Source organism: Lissotriton vulgaris, chromosome 8 (assembly GCF_964263255.1).
Source record: "Lissotriton vulgaris chromosome 8, aLisVul1.2, whole genome shotgun sequence".
Lineage (NCBI taxonomy): Eukaryota > Metazoa > Chordata > Amphibia > Caudata > Salamandridae > Lissotriton > Lissotriton vulgaris.
In genome coordinates, this window is record NC_141696.1 from 263827648 (window position 1) to 263842174 (window position 14527).

Here is a 14527-nt window from a genome sequence, read left to right on the forward strand (position 1 = left end):
ACTCCTCAGATTGTGATTTGGCTGTATTTTTTTCGGCTAGGAGTCCTCTTTTTGTTTCTACGCTTTTTTTCCAAGAGAAAGGAAGTGCCCCTGAGTCTCCAACTTCCTGTTCCTGTCCCCCCGGCTCCTCCCATTGCTTTGTCCATGTGGTGTTCACTTTCATTTGGAATTGGAGCTGGAAGGATCACTCTTTGTGTTTGTCTGCTTCATCATAGCATTTAATTGGATTTATTGAGGAATTTTGGATTTGAACTTTTCTTTAACAAGTAAGTTAGAGAATTGAGAATGAGGCCTGTACTGTTTTGGTAAGTTTGCACAGTGCTACCACGCGACCTTACAGTTTTTGTCTTCTTCACGCGCTCAATGTGCGTGCTCGGGCGCGTGATCACGATGTTTTGTACAGTTTGCACCGCCAAACACGCCGAATTTGCATTCCCGCGAGCAATATCTATCGAGTTGCCTAAAACGTTCCCAAAAATGCAGATGCTGTTCATTTTGCTAAAAGAAACTCCTCAGGTTGTCATTTGCTTGTACTTTTTGGAGCATGGACCACTTACTGTTTCTGTCCTCTATGTACCTTGTTGTTTGAGGGTGGCCTGACCATGTGGGCGGCATGGCGGCCATTTTGTCAAGCCAAGCATTGTCCTTTTGCCATAGGAATGTATTGTCTGTCTTCTCTTTCTTTTCATGTTTTTGGGGGTGGCCTGGCCATGTGGGGGCGGCCATTTTAATTCCTGGTACTAGTAGTAGCCTCTGTGTTTTTGCCATAGGCCTCCAAGCTTGTGGCCTTCTGTGCCAGTAGGTAGGCCCAAGGGTACTACTCGAATCCTCATCATGGGTGCATGAAAGTTGTTCAACTGTTATACGGGTGTTTAAGTTGTAAGTGTAACAGCATGTAGGTAATGGATAGCTTTGGATTAATTATCAAAATGTGTTTTTGGTGTTGAATTGCAGGTTTTGGGTGGGTGTTGAATAATATGGCTTTTTCCTGCGCACTAGGTAACCCTAGAATTCAGCTCGCGTAGTTTTGGTAACTTTGCACAGTGCTACAACGCGACCTTACAATTTTTGTCTTCTTCACACGCTCAATGTGCGTGCTCGGGCACGCGATCACAACGTTTTGTACAGAGGCAGTCAGAGCACAGCACAGACACAGAGCTGCAGGGAGTGATTACTTGTACTTTACCTCAGTGAAAATGGCCAGCAGCAGTGAGAGCCAGAAGGCAGAAAGATAAAGGAAATCAAAGTTCAGCAGCATGGACCTGCAAGTTCTAGTGGAGGAGGTGGTGAGAAACCACAACCAACTGTTTGGCAGACACTCCCTCACAGTAGCTGAGTAAGCAAAATGCAAGCTGTGGCTTGATATTGGTGAAAGGGTGAATGCTGTGGGAGTGACAAGCAGGAGCATAGATGACCTCAAGAAAAGCTTCTACGACATCAGGAGTCTCACCAAGAGAAAGATGGCAGAGCTACATAAGCAGGCTGATGTCACCAGTGGAGGCAGGAACCCAGCGCCCCCCCTGACTGACCTGGAGGAGTTGGTGGTGTCTACCATCGAGCCAGACAGTGTTGTGGGACTGGGAGATGTGGACAGCACAGCCAGAGCTGGAAAAAAAAAGGTAAGACGCATGCGCAGCATGACACCCCATAACAACTAGCCTCCCTTAACCCTTTGTGCACAGGCCAACCCCAGTCCAGTACTGCTAGCACCATACAGGAGCAATGCATTATGGGAAATTTAGTCAGCTAACATAAGACCATGTGTAACTGCACAGATATCAGCAAGGCAGTGAAAGTAATGCAGAATAATGACAGTAAAATGTGTAATGCATTTATTTTAGTGACTGTGACACAGTAGCACTCAGTTGACATACGCTTATTTATACCTAGGGGCAACAATAGCCAGTCAAGGCACAGCTACAGCAGGGACTGCACCAGCGAGGAGGCAGAGTGATGTGTCAGGGCCAAGCCAAGTCCATGCCTCGCTGGAGGAAGAACACACAACTGTCACCTCCCAGGAAGAGGACACAGTCCACACACCCGAGTTTCCCCACTCCCCACACCTCTCACAATCACCTTCATTGCTTTTCTCTCCTGAGACCTCCCCAACACTGTCACAGCCTGCACCTGCAACCTCACCAGCCAGGAGGCAAGTCGTGGCCACACTGCCACAGATGGAGGCAGCTGAGGGAGAGGCTAAAGGCACTGCACCTGAGAGTCCTGCTGCACTGCAGCCCACCACAGAGTCTTTCATCTTACGCAGACGGCAAGGCAGGCCCAGCAGTGTAGGTGTTCCTGGAAAAGGCTCAGTGTTCCGTGGTCTGGAGGGGAGTATGGTGCGAATCCAACGCATGCAGGGGAAAGCAATACAGGCCTGCCACCGCCAATTTCGTGTCCTAAACGAAAAAATTGGAGAAATGGGGATGGGCATCAGAGACATGGTGGAAAGCAACAGGGAGATATCAAAAACCAATGCTGACCTAGCTGCAGGAATGCAGCAAATGGGCACTGCGATCAACCAGCTGTGCTCAAAACTGGACAGCCTGGAGCACACACGGCGCAGGGACGCCCGTGTAAACAATAGGGCAATGAATAGCTTAGCCACTGCCACAACACAGCTATGCCGTAGAGGCATTAACATGCAGGAAAGCCTAACTCAGAACACGGCTGAGGTCACCAGGGGCATGGCCAGGATAACCACTGCCCTCAAGGCAATGATCATATCAAACACTGCACTGGATCCAGCCCTGGATGTGGCTGAGGGAGATGATAGCAGTAGCCGCAGTAGCATGTCAAGCGCTGTGGTTTACCCACGTAGGAGCAGCAGGCGCCCAGCTGAGCCTGCAGGCAATGAGGGAAGCAGTGAGCAACACCCCAGTGGCTCTGGAAAGCGCGGACGCAAATGACTTTGCCATTGTGGGTGAAGTAACCCAGGACATGTAGTCCCCACCTTTCTTTACTTTGATTTGTTGCACTTATGTGGATTAACGTTGTGACAACATAAACATACGTTTGTCCCATACACTACCTGTCTGTGTCTCATTACTTACTCAGAAATAGTTGCTTGTTATTTCCTCACGTCTGTATCTGCCATCACTTGGTGTTGTCACTCCAGCAGGTTGTCTTTCAGGCACAGCATAGTCGTCATCATGATCCTCCTAGTCAGACAACTCCACCTCAGTACCCTTCCTCACAGCCAAGTTGTGCAACATGGCACAGGCAGCAATTATCTTGCAGCAGGTGATGGGGGTATACTGCCTTGCACCTCCACTCTTGTGAAGGCATCTAAATCTGCTCTTCCAGATGCCAAAGGTCCGTTCTACCACATTCTGTGTACTTTTGTGGGCCCGGTAATACCTCCTTTGGCTGGGTGTGGAGGGGTTGAGGTAGGGAGTGAGGATAAATGAACGTAGGGCATATGCACTGTCTCCTAAAAGGGAAATGGAAATACATTACTCACATGCATACTTGCAATAGGTGTTGATGGTGTTGCACACTGTGTCTTACCTAGGAGTAATCCTTTGCCAAATTCCCCTGCAGACAGCCGTGCATAGATGCCGCTGTTCTGGAAAATATAGGAGTCGTGGCTCCTATATTTCGCAACAAGGTCAGTGATGACAAACTTTGCATTGCAGATCAACTGAACATTGATGGTGTGTGTGGACTTCCTGTAGATGTATTCCGTGGCCGCAGGGGGACAAATGGGGATGTGCGTGCCATCTATGCAGCCGATGATATGGGGAAATCTAGCCAGATTTGGTTTAAACTAGTTCAGCATGGGTGGCAGGAAAAGAAATGTAATGCTCCATCCCCTGCAACATGGCGTCAAGGAATTTGTTAAAAAACCTTGAGAGGCTGCTCTGGGTCATCTCACCCACCGCAGCAACCAAGCTCTGGTAGCTCCCAGACGCGAGCAGGTGGAGGCTGCACAGTACCTGTACATGGGGTGGAATTGCATGTGCCCTTGGGGTAGTGTGCTGCAACAGTGGTTGGAGGTCCCTGATTAGTTCCAATATGGTGTCTGGATCCAACCTGTACCTCTGCAGTATCTCTGCCTCTGTGAGCATGAACAGGGTCACCCTCTGCCTGTAGACCTGCTCCTGTCTCAGCCATTCCCTCTCTCCTTCCTCCTGTTGCCGTAGCCATCTTGCGATGACATAAAATGCCACCATTGTGCAAACAGCATTGCATTTTGGGTCCATTTTTATAGGCTGCACCTGGTTACCACCTGATTTGAATCCACGGTAAATACCGACTCTGAAATACCAAATTTGGAGCAAATTCGGTATTTCAGAGCTTACCTACATCTCATTCTTCATTTTTTCCTATTTTTATTTACCAAATCGGTATTTTACCGATTCGGTAAGTTTACCGAATCAGTAAATTTTCCGATTCGGTAAATATTCTGATTCGGTATATTACCGATTCGGTATATTTTCCAATTCGGTAAATAGTCCGATTCGGTATTTTACCGATTCGGTAAATTTTCCGATTCGGTATATTTACCGATTTCGCCCAATTTCTATCACCTACATACCGATCGCTCAATACCAGTCGGTAACGCCCGTTACCGACCTACATCTGGCCCCAAATGCCTTTGTTATTTGTGTTGTTGTGTAACTTTCAAACCTTGTAGCCATGGGGATTTTCTTTTTTGCATTAAGCTGTGATGCAGGCAATCTCCTTTTTCTGGCCATATAGGGAGGGATATAGTCCTGTTTGAGTTTATTTTTTCTGGCCTTTACCCATGTACCTGTGATGAGAGTGCCCATGTGGAGCTGTGGTAGTAGTAGTAGTGTGCTGTTTTGTTTTTGACAAATTGGCCTGTGTTTTGCCATTGTTCCTGTTGGCTTACTACTGTTAACTTCCCCATTGCTATCTGCTGCAGGTCACTGATGCTGCATCCATCCAAAATGATGCACAAATTAAGGATAAACAAGTTCCACTTCCATTACATTTGTATTTTAATTCTTTGCTATTCTTACTCGTACTGGATGTACTAATACTTCTAGTAGTAATTAAAATTAAAGCTAAAAAAATCCATATTCGACTGATGTTGTTCTGCCTTCCTTGCTTGTAGGTGCACAAAAGACTGAAGAGGAGGTGTCTGTCATTATTCATCGCCTGTTCTACTGCCAGACGGACGTCCTTCTGTACTACGTCACATGTGGTGTGACTAACCTGACCAGACATCATTCTCAGCAACTTGTGCAACTGAGTGCTGCTGCTGACATCTGAAGAAGATGGGCCCAAAGAAATCAGGTACCAGGTCCTCCAAGACCAAGAAAGTTGCTGAGAAGAAGGAAGAACAGAACAAGGAAGTGACACTTAAGTTTGGTGTTGACCCGAAAACCTTTTTTGGGAAAAGAAATACGCCTGCAGCAGCAGTGACCGGGGTCCAAGCTGGGGCAGCACCTCCGCATCAGTGGGCCCAAGCCACCACCCCAGGCCCAAGCAGATAGTGGGGAAGAGGTAGCCAACCTAATGGTGGAAACCAGTGATACTGAGCCTGACCTTAACTTATCTCTATCTCAAAGTAGTACACATTCCACGCAAGAGGGAACACAGCAGAAAAGTGGTGAACAACAACCAGCGCCCGCAATAGTAGATGTTCAACAACCACCGCCCGCAATAGTAGATGCTCAACGAAAAGAACAACCACAACCACCGCCTGTAATAGTAGTTGTTCCACAACCACCGCCCGCAATAGTAGATGTTCAACGAAAACAACTACCACAACCACCGCCTGCAATAGTTGTTGTTCAAGAACCACCACCGGCAAACGTAGTTGTTGTTCCTCCCGAAGTCGGGCAGTTCAGGAAATTGAGCTTGATGCAGAGCAAGAAGAGGCAGCACCTCATGCAGAAGTTATATTGTTTTCCAAATCCCCACCAAGGAAAAGGAGGGTTAGTCCATCGAGTTCTTTGCCAAGCATCCCTTCTGATGATCTTGACCTCAATTGGGAGCCACAACAATCTGAGCATGAGAGGGAGAGACATCCCAAGAAGACCAGGCTAGGGAAAAGGAAGGTTCCAGGAAGCCTACCACTTATGGAGTGCGATGTTCATCAGCCGGATAATGATGGTGATGATGAGTCAGACCCAGTCATCACAAGCATTACTCCTGGTTCTGAGGACATGGAGACCAACATTTTAACCCTATCAGGAATGGCTGCAACTAGGGATGTAGTAGCACGCATACCACCAACACAGGCCACACCAAAACTACCTCCAGCTTCCATTTTTACATTTGCACAAAGCCGGCAGTGTCCTACATCCATCACAAGTTCCACCTCAGCAGAAGTAGGTAGTGGTACTACTGCGCAGCCACATAGTGAAGTTCACCACACAACCTCCAGTTCATCCGGCATTGGAAGTGGCACCTCTAGCAGGAGACAAAAGTTAAGCTCCCCAGTGTGGGACTTCTTTACAGTTAGCGCAAATGAGGAGAACATTGCTATATGCTCCATTTGTCATTCCTCTGTTAGTCGTGGTAAGCTTGGTACAAACTATGGCACCGAATGCCAAATGACCCATATGAAAAAACACCACGCAATCAAGTGGGAGGACCACCTACGTATCATAAAATCAGGAACAATTAATGTTGGTGGGGAAGCAGTAGAAGGTCCACGGGTCGGACAGGAAGAAGAGGGAGACATTCTATCTGGTAGTGGTACACTAAGTACCCCTGTCCCACTCCCCAGCACTGCAGTGGTAGAACCCACATCCTCCGCATCAGCAACACCTCTGCGGCACCAGAATAAGAGTAGTCACCCGAAGACACCAAGGAGTACGGGTGCAAAGTCTGCGACACGAAGTACTGCATCGGGCATATCTGAAAGAAATACCAAGCAACGTACCATTGTTAGCATGTTTAGGCAGGAGGGAAAGTACGAGACCAACCTCCCAATAGCACATTTGTACAATGCTAAGCTTGCTAAAATGTTAGCTCTGGACCTTCTCCCTTTTTCTTTTGTTGAAGGGATGGGTTTCCTGGAATTTGTGACAACCCTCTGCCCAAAATGGAATGTTCCCAGCCGCTACTATTTTGCCAGAGTTGCTGTTCCAGCACTACACCAAGACGTGCTGGAATTGCTTGGAAAAGCCTTGCAGCAGAGTGCTGTGTATAGTATCCACCTGACAACAAACATGTGGAGCAGTTGCCAAGCCACAGATTACATGTGCATCACTGCACACTGGATCACTTTTTCAGGTGTTAGAGACAAGATATCTACAGGCATTGACACTACTGAGATTTTTAATGATACTCGCAAACATGCTACTGTAGCCATGTTTGCTATGGAGAAATCGCATACTGCTGCAAACATTTTGGATGAGTTCAACAGCAAGGTCTTTGAATGGCTGCGACTAAGAGGCCTCAATATTGGTTTTGTTGCCACCGACAATGGCAGTAATGTAGTTAAGGCCATGGAAGATGGTCGCTATTTCAGGGTCCCGTGTTTGGCACACTGCATTAACATTGTGGTTCAAGACTTTCTGAAAAATGAAAGCAAAGTCAGCAACTTACTGACCATTTGCAGAAGAATCTGTACGCATTTCAATCATTCTTTTAAAGCCCGGAAGCAGCTACGGGTCATTCAATGTGAGTGTAACATGCCAGTCAAAGCACTCATCCAGGAGGTACCAACACGTTGGAACTCTACGTATTACATGCTCGAACGGCTGTTTGAGCAGTACATACTACTTAATGCTTATGTCATGACAAGAAGATCAGGGGATCCTACTGTTAAAGCCATGACCGTTGAGATGTGGCAATGGGACCTCATTAAATGCCTGACTGAGATGCTACTTCCTTTTGAGATCTTCACACGTGCAGTCAGCAGGGAGGACTGTACTATGAGCCAAGCAATCCCATTGTTGTACATGCTTGAGCAAGAACTGAAGGAGGTGTCTGAAACATACGAAGGTGTGGAAGAAAAACGTGAAGCATGTCATTTTGCGAAGTCCTTAACCGGCCGCTTATCTGAGAATGCAAGGATTCAAAATAAGATTTTGTCACGTCAACATTACATTACTGCCAAAATTTTGGATCCACTGTACAAATTATTTGTGAACAGTAATGCGGTAATTCCTTTTTCATAAGGGGATGTTTCCAAGTAAAAAACTGTAATAGGCAAGGAAGCCACTGATTTAGAAAATGAACAGCTCTCAATTAGAGGCCTGCCAGTGCCAGCCCAGGACAGTGCAAGTACTACTGAGCATCCTACAGAGTCAAGTTGTTCTTCACAACATGCGAGCAGTGCGTTTGCTTCCCAGCAGTCACCAACACAAACAATAACAACAACCGCACCAACATGATCTGATTCATCAGACACAAGCAAAAAAAATAGCTGCTTGGTTTCTACTGAAAGGGATGGGGAAGTCTGTTGCTGTTGCAAAGCAAAAAGAGGACGAGCAAACCAGAGCACCAATGAACATTGAGCGGATGGTCCAGGCCTATCTGGATGACACAACAGAGGTGTTCATGGAGCAAAGCCCATTTGTGTATTGGTATAGGACAAGAAGCCAATGGCCAGTGCTCAGCAGGCTGGCAATAAAGTATCTAGCTTGCCCTATTGAAAGTGTCTCTTCTGAGCGTGTGTTCAGTGCTGCTGGTGCCATTGTGACTGTGAGAAGGACCAGTCTCTCGCCCAAAAGCGTGGAGAGGTTAACCATGATAAAAATGAATCAGCACTTGATACCACCAGACTACAAAGTCCGTGAATCAGAGCTGGAAGAGAAGAGCAAGTCGGAAGAAATAAGTAGTGGGTTACAGGACCTACTTCTTTCAGAAGAACCACCAGGGTTTGAGGACGAGCTCCTCTTCCCTGACAACTAGGCTTGGAAATTGTTACATTCTCCCTTTCTTTATTTCTCCCTTCCTTATTTGTGTGTATCTGTCTTTCTGACTCAAACTTCGAAACCAACACCATCTTCCTTTCTCTTTTTATTACCTACTGGAGTTACACATCTGAGCATTTACTGTGCACTTCCCTCATCAGAGTCCTGCTCCATCTTCCTGACTCACCCTAAATACATTTCCATCTTGCCATACTTTGGATGGAGATGGACAATAGTGCAATAATGTAGCCTCTAACAGTCCCTCCATAACAAGTAAAATGTACGAGACTACAGCCATCTTCTGTTTTGTTTCCAATCTGAAATGCATCACTGTCTTAAGGCTACACCTCTGTCTGCAGGCATACACAACTCTTCAATGTCAGAACTTGAGCAGGGCTCCAAAATTAAAGTAAACTCGTCATCACTTTGAGAAGGCTCTGCTGCATCTATGATCTGACAGCCACAAAGAGGAGAAAGACAGGTATATGAAATAAATGATGCCATACATTGCATTGGCTGCTTGCTGACTCAGAGCAAATGTGCATGAAGAAGAAGTATACAAGTGGTTTAATATTATAACAAAGTGCTTGTGTCTCAAGTGATGGTCAATGTTTCAATGTTGTTTATTAATATGTATCCAATTGTACTCCTACTACTGCAGGTGCAGTCTGGACTTAATCATAGTCCCTCACTACAGACTTAGTTGCTGTTTTGGTCTGTTGGAGAACACGTACACGTGCCTCACCGGATGATGATGATGATGATGACTCCCATACCATTTTTGCACGCTGCCAGTCAGTTTGATCAGAGATGATTGATGGAATATGTTCAGGAAGTGAAATACAAGGTAAACACACAACCAATCAACAAGAAGCACAGCAGACCTAGGCTACATGTGTGTGCAGTGGTGGAATGGAATAGTGGTATGATTGACTGACATTAGCGCATTGATTTACATTAATCACCTGTTTTGGAAATACTAGGTTGATGTATATGCCTTTTGTCAGAAACTCTGAAAAATGTAGGTAAATGGAGTTTGGGCCACAGACTCACGTCCCGGTGTTGTGGTGTGGCCCTGTAACTGTTCTGTGCTGGCTCCTATCTTGTTGTTCTTTTCGATAACTGCTGTGCAACTAGAAGAGTAGAGTTAATCAATGTATCCAAGCAGCCTCAGTCTGAAAATCTTCTCGCTCACGAGTCTTGTCTTTTTTGCACTACACCGTAATTGATTTTTAGGTTTTCATTATGTTACCTTATTTTGTAATACCCCATTTCTTCTTTCATCAACACTTACAGGCCCGCCTATCACCCAGCGCTATTATACGTGGAGCAACAACTCACACTTACCTTACCAATCCTCCTCATCATCATCCTGCCAGAGGCGCCCAAGAATGATATAATCAATCAATCAGTCACAACAGTGTCCATGGAAGGGAGGAAAAAATGAATGACGAGACACAACTACACATTTGGCCCTGGATAATACATTAACTTTAGTATCATTTTCATATTTTTCTTTGATTCCTTTTTCCTCTTCATTTATTTTACCCTTGTGTTTGGTAATTGATTGTTCACTTAAATTATCTCAATTTTGTTTGCTAGCTTTCAGCCCGCTACATCAGGTATTACGGTTTCTCAGAGGGCATACAGCCTAGGCAAAAGTCATATCATAACATATATAAGAAGTACTTCCTTTGAATTGTGTAGTAGTAGTTAAGTAATTACCACTTAATATTAGCCATCAAGTTAATAATAAACCTTCATCATGCATCCATTTCGTTGTTCTTAATTGACTTTACATTTATTGGGGAATTGTGGATCAGCAATCATCGTCTTCATTGTTTTGCTTTTGTTGTCTCCATGCAACTACAGTTATCTTCTTCTACTTTTACAGTCCCCGACACCATTGATTTCTTTGAGTTTGTTTCGCGGTTGCAATATTCTTTGTATTTTTTGTCCATATTATGTACTGTTATTTTCTACTTCTCTCACATTCTTTCTCAGGCAAATGACTGTCTCTTTGTTTTTGTTTGCCAATGCTAGTGCCAGTGTCTAGGACTCTAGTCTACTACTACTATCACACAACCACTGCATATTCTCTGTTGTGTTGGGAAACCATGCAGCCCTTGCGGTGCCAAACGTAATCATCATCAATCACAGGTAAGAAGAGAAGTTTGCTGGGAGGTATAACGGAGGACAGGCTGGTAGTACTAATAGGACAAATATAACTGAGTGAGGGGTACAGCATCTATCTGTTAGCATGTTACACAAGTGGTCAATTAATAAAGTATTTCAATCAAACACTGGCCGCTGCCCTGCATCTAGAGTAAACCTTGTGACGTACAACAGTAACCCCACCACAAAACAACATCATATCATATGTGTACGTTGAAAATAAATAACATTTATTCATGTATACAAATATTCTCCTATCCCACCCCTATCCCCACCCTAACCCCAACCAATGTCCAAGTCCAAAGAATGTCCCACAAAATAACCCCAACACCCAATTCCCACCCACTAACAAAAGTATTAAAAAAGGGGCAAATCAACAGGGTCCATTACAATTGGTGGGCTTTGAGGTGTTTGTCCACAATGATCTTTACGCGCTCCTCTAATTGGTCCTCCAGCTTGGCCACCCGGAGGAGAAGTTGCTGCCGAAATGCACGGCACCTACATTTGCATCCATGCTGTGTGGGGGTGGCAGATGTTAAATGCCGGCAGTGAGCGGCTGCCTGCCCGCGGCGCCGTACTGCTGCAGTTGGAGCCTTGCTGGGGCCAGACGCATTGGTAGAGGCAGCAGCTACTGCCGCCACCTCTTCCTCCTCCTCCTCAGCCTCAGCCATCAGCTTGCGGTACTCCTCTAAAATGGCCTGCAGTTTCCTTTGCCGAGCCCTGGCTGCCAACTCCTTCCGCGATGGTTTTGAGGAAGGAGTATGAGTATCTATAAAAAAAGAAACAGAATTTTAACTGAAACTCTTCATAATTAATTCAACAGTACATTGTGGCATAGTAGCACTACCAAGCGCAGTACATACAATTGGTGTCAACTTTTAGTATCTATCTAATCTGTCCTCCTGCTTCCCCCGCCTGTAGCATTTGTTGAAGTTTTTCCGGCATTATACTTGCCCTAGTACTGGGTGGCCTTGAGTACACATAAGAACAAAAGTCTTTTTTGTATCTCCTTTTATTTTTTCAAAGTAAGACTCTGCTCCCAGTGACAGTCTTCACCTATGATGAATAGAAATACATTTAGGGGACATCCACCCATTAAAAGCAAATGTCTATCATTCTTTATTATCGGCTTATCTGGTTTCACTTTCACCAGTAACCACCCAATGCGTCCACTCCTTCATTGCCTTGGGTTTCATTGACACAAACTCCGCTCATGATTCTTGCTATCCATTGTATCCATGCACCCATATTCTTTTGTCCAACCAGGCCTGCATTTTCTTTGACCTTTCAGTCTACCTATCCTTCAACAACCCATGCATCCGATTCATATCAGCCATGTGAATGAACCGTCCAAAGTATCCTTCTATGGTAGTTAGTCTTATTATTACATCTCTTCAGTCCTTCCTCCTTCCACCCTAGTTCACTTCTTTCCCTTTTTGTTCAACACATCCCTCAAGGTCATCTGATCTGACTTTTAGTCTTCTCCATAAGTTTCACAGCTGAGTTGGAGTCTGATGGAAGAGGCCTTGTTTACTCAACTCAAACTGGTAATGCTACAAAGGGTGTCTTCTTCAACCATTGTATATTGTCCAGTACAACTTCAAATTCATACTTTCTTAATAAGTCTCATAGCACAGTGAGGAAAAAAATGTCCCCCTTCCACCTAGTAATGCAAATAAGTAATGAATATAACTTACCACCGCCCACCAATTAAGTTTCCTCCCCCACTGATGCTCCTGCAGGTGCCGCAGCCTCTGTCCCCTCCTGGATGGCAATCGCAATGCCGCTGGCCCCGTCGGCACTGGTGGTTGGTAGTGATTGTGCACCTATAAAAGCAAGTACACCTTTTTAGATGCCTGCACACCTCCCCCTATTTTACTAGTTGTACTTTTTTCACCAGGAAGGAATATTGAAAAAACTGTTACGTACAACATGAATCGTTGTGACAGTGTAACTAGTCCAAATTGCATCCTAATGTACAGCAGTCACATTAGACAGAGTTTAGTTTTAATTTATTAGATGGTCCCTAGGGTCATCTAATCTACTCCTACTCTAGTCTTTGGAAAGTTAGCCTGAGCCATATCACCATTTTTAGAACCGGGTCTACTGCTTTGCCAATGTTACCTCACAGCTTGTTGCACAGTAAGAAAGACACCATTGAGGCCACATGAGTGTTGCATACAATTGACAAACCAGTATTGTTAGTCCCTTTTTCTTATCCATAATGTTGCACTTTTTGCCATGACTGCTAAAAACGGGCATATTTGTATTCACTCTCCAACGTGCAACATTTTTCTCATAGGCAGATGAGAAGAGAAGATTGCCTTCTACGAAAGAAGGGATTTGCAGAGCTTTCGAAAGATGCATGTGTAACCACTAACAGTATACGTTCAACGGTGAGAGGTCTCCCACAACTCACACATTTCTCTATCGTGCACTAGATGTACAAAATGTACAGTATTTAATCTTATTCATTTTGCATGGTGGAGCAGGATGTTTTCTTGGAAATACTTACAAGTTACAACAATACAAAGCTTGTTATTAAAAAAATAACGTTTTTGAACTTGCCTCTGTGGTAAATTTTCAGTGTCTGGGGTGTTGTGGACTGAAACGAGTGAGTGACCAAAAGGGTCTTCTTCTGTTCTGGCCTGGGTTGTGTAATAAAATCATTGGGTATATATATATATATCTAACTATCTTCGTGTGGGGGTCGGGAGTGGGAAAAATGACTATGACCGAGACACTTGGGTAGGTAGACTAGACGGTCATTGGATTATGGGTTCTTCTGACTGAGTTGTGACTAGGGTGTAGGTCCAACCTCCCTATCACCAACATCAACATCCTATTTTCTTGTGCATAGTTCTGTATGTGTATGTGCATATAATAATAACCACAACAGTAGTAGAAGTATACTAACTGAACAAAAATTAGTAGGCAGACATCTGGTTGTGCATTTTTGTTGGTGGGAATTGACAAAGACTGGAGATTACAGAGGACAACGCAAAAGACAGGAGTGGACCCAGTAGCTACAGCTATTCTATCACAGCATTATTCAAAAGAATACCTTAACTAAAGAGTGGCCAACAGGGCAAGCTTAGCTACACACAGTCTAATATTAGCAGCACGTAGACTCTTGAGGCAGAGGCAGTTTGAAGGAACTGAAAGTCAGGGATGGCATTGGATAGTTACCCAAAATTTGGAAAACAAATTTAAGACCAAAGAAGGTTTTGCTAACATTGAATTAGGAAGGAGGATTAATAGGTTGGAAAAAATAAGGTGCGTTGAAAAGTTAGGGAAATATAATTGTTAATAATATAGGCACTGTAGGACTTACTGGGGCCAGCAGCAGGATCCTCGGTAGAGGAGCGCTCCTCTTGTGGTTGTCCTGCCAACTCGGACCCCGTCTCCTTGCCCTTGGGTGGTGCTGATCATGTAAGAAATAATAAAGAAAGAGAAACATTAAGTGCTGTGAAACAAAGACCTCATTCAAAAATACTCTCAAGCATTTTAGG